This window comes from Taudactylus pleione, unplaced genomic scaffold (genome assembly GCF_031769625.1).
Source record: "Taudactylus pleione unplaced genomic scaffold, aTauple2 ptg000041l, whole genome shotgun sequence".
Taxonomy (NCBI): domain Eukaryota; kingdom Metazoa; phylum Chordata; class Amphibia; order Anura; family Myobatrachidae; genus Taudactylus; species Taudactylus pleione.
Window position 1 is genome coordinate 21,371,534 of NW_028284443.1, and position 3,633 is coordinate 21,375,166.

Sequence of the window (3,633 nt, forward strand, 5' to 3'; positions counted from 1 at the left end):
TGGGCCGGCTTCTGACGGGAGCCGTTCCCGTGGGAACGCCCCCGTCAGGGAGGCACGCCCCCGGCACGCCCACCAATGGGGGCGTGCTGTCAATCACCATCGACAGCACGCCCCCTTTGATCAGACACAACGAGCGAAGGACTTTCCTTCGCTCGTCGCATCTGGCGCATGCGCACGACGGAGCTCCCTCCGTCGTGCGCATGCTCAGTGCAGAACATCGACCCACTTGCGAGCGGACAGCCGCTCGCGAGTGGGTCTGAATCAGGGCCAATGTTGTTAATTAAATTTTTAACACTACACCTACACTATCAACCCACCACCCACCACCCAGGGGTGGCATGAATAGCCCTGGGCTGTCAGCCTAGGTCAGTGGTGACACGTAATTGGAGGGGTCCCCAACTCCCCAGTGATCCTTGGCCTGGGCTGACTAGTGGTCAGGGCTGATGCTGCAGCTGGGGGGGCCTGGCGAATTGGCTCCCCTGGCTGTGGCATCAGCCTCCCGCTAGAAAAGGTCCAGTGCTGGTTTTAATTATAGGGGTACCCCTATGCTAATTTTTTACCCCTATAATTAAAACCAGGACTGGCCTTGCAGCCTGGTTCTGGTACCTAATTTACGGTGGAGCCCTACTCGTTTTGTTCCCCATAATTTTAGGTAACAGGACAGGCTGGCAAGTCCAGGGTTGGTTAAGCTTAGGGGGGACACCCTATGTAATTTTAAAATTTTAATTATTTAACCCGTTTTTACAATTCTTAACACACAAGCAGCTTACACATATCTCACTGATATGTGCTGGCTGCTTGCTCGGGTGAGTTTGGAAGAGAGAAAACACTGCAATCTCGGGTGAGTAATCTCACCTAAACTCTCCTCTAAACTTGCGATTTGGAGGAAAAAATTTGATCAGCTTCACCATCGGAAAAATCACTTTCAGCTAAACTCACTTCTTAATAAATTTGCGAGTTGTTAAAGGGAAAACTCACCCGAGTTTTGTAGAAGCAAAGTGAATTTAAAAACAACAAAACTCGACCAAACTCGATTCTTACTAAATTTACCCCTTTGATTTTTACTTGCACCATTGTCTTTGCAATGTAATGTATATTTTCAAAGTAGTTAATTTACCTCTCAATCTTTGCACTTATGATGTTTTAGGCTATTATACGCTTTTGTTGGTTACTGCCTTATACAATGTTGTGCTTTGTACATTGAAATGGATTATTTTTTAGACACACAATGATTTCTGATTTTACAAAGTCTTTTAAAAGGTGTCATGTTATTTTGTGGCCAATATGCATCCCTCCAGCTGTTGTGGAACTATACATCCCAGCAAGGCCTGCTACAGGTTTTGCATGTCCTGATAGTAAAACTGTGGCAGACGATGCTGTTATGTGTAGCTCGACAACAGGTGGAGGCCACCTTATTGGTCACCCCTGGTGTTGTTTTTTTTGTCATTTTCTGGAGTTTGTGGTTAATCTTGTTGTTTGTTTCATTCTAATATCGTGTGTCTGCTTTTTTATTTTTTAATATTCCTGTGTGTGTTACACATTTGGCATACAGTATTTATTACACATTATTTTTGCCCAGGTTTCTCATGTCTATAAATTCCTTAGTCAAAAACTTTAATTTAGGCTTAAAAAGCAAGGTGCACTCCACCTGCTTTGTGACTACACATCCCACCCTTACATATTGTTGTAGTTTAAGCATTAGGAAATTTGGTTCAGACATGTTGCAATATGTTGTTCTACAACAGCTGAAGGTACAATTATTACACATATCTCATTTTGTAAGGATTTGTGACTTAAGGGCCTGATTCACTACGGATCGCTATTCTGCTTATATGCCCGCAACACAATTGCTAATATCAGTGGTGACACGTAAATGTGTTCATTCACATTGCGATCACAACATAACATAATGATGACCACTTCCCCTTACTCACATCCATATACTTGGCCACCATAGAGAAAGAATCGGTAACATCCGACCCATAAGCACAGTTAATGCAGGTCAGAACTCACTCAGGAAATACTTACTTCTGCGCATGCTATGAGACCTCAGGCAGCGTCTGGAATCATAGTGGCTAATTTATGCACGCCCATGCTATGGCGTTGAAACACACTGGCATGCCTACATTCGCCCGACCGCCCCCCTTCATCACCAACAAATGGCACTTCCTATAAATCTCTGCAATGGGTCTGAGTATCCACTGCGATCGCAGTCCCAATTGCAGCGTCTGGCTTGTGCACGTGCATTGCGATGCATATGCATATGCAGTGCAAATTAATCAACTAATTGCATGCATACAAGCAACTGTGGGCCTGAGGCAGACCCACTCACGAGCACAGGGTGCTCGCAAGCGGGTCAATGTTAGCCCAGTGCGCATGCGCACGAGGGAGCCGGCTGCGTCGTGCGCATGCGCGAGACACGGATAGCGACGGCCAAGCCGTCACTCCGGGTCTCGCTACAAAGGGGGCGTGCTGTCGATGGTGAGTGACAGCATGCCCCCTTTGGAGGGCATGCCGGGGGCGTAGCTGCCCAGACGGAGGCATTCCCATGGGAACGCCTACCGTCTGGAGCTGGCCCCACTGACATCACAAGTGATGTTAGTGGGAGTGCTCTCGGCTCTGATAGAGCCGAAAGCCCACCAAGGCTTGCGACAATGAGACCCTACCACAAGGGTCTCGTCGCAAGCCTGATGGTCGCGATGGTCTTGACAATCGCGACCATCTTTTTGGCCGCTTGCTATAGCTGTGGGTGGTCACCCACAGCTATGCAAGCGGCCAGGAGGCCACTCTTAAAAAAGATAAGGACGGCCCTGATTCAGAGCGAGCGCTCTGTCAGAGTGTCCGGCTCTGAATCAGGGCCAGTGTTCCTTGCTGAATCAGGCCCTATGTCAATCTTCTGTGCTTGTGGTGTGCTGGATATTTTTCAAGCTATGAATTTCATGTGTACTTTAGAAAGCATAAGTTAATGTGTTATAATTTCCTATTCTAGCCACAGTAATTGATAGTATTGTCCCTGTTTGCAAATACATTAATAAAGAACAACTAATAAACCAAATCGGTTTTTATAATAAACTGTTTATTAAAAAACAATAATATCAACCCTGATTTACATATTTACAAAACACAATAACGTCATTATTCAAAAAAAATCTATCAACAGCAAACTACTCTGCAGGCAAAAAAAGAAAGCACAGGCAACAGGAGATATCTGGTTTGGAAGAGGCCGGTAAATAATTGAAAAAAGTCTTTGCCCTTGCATACAACTGTATTAAGGCCCTGATTCAGAGCCGGACGCTCTGACAGAGCACTCGCTCTGAATCAGGGCTGTCCCTGCTCCTTTTTGGAGCAGCCTCCTGGCCGCTCGCATAGCTGTGGGTGACCACCCACTGCTATAGCGAGCGGCCATAATGATGGTCGCGATGGTCAAGACCATCGCGACCATCGGGCTTGCAACGAGACCCTGTGGTAGGGTCTCACTGCCGCAAGCTCTGGAGTGCTTTTGGCTCTATCAGAGCCAAAAGCACTCCCACTGACATCACTAGGGATGTCAGTGGGGCCAGCCCCAGACAGTAGGCATTCCCATGGGAACGCCTCCACTGGGCAGCCACGCCCCCGCCACACCCACCAAAGGGG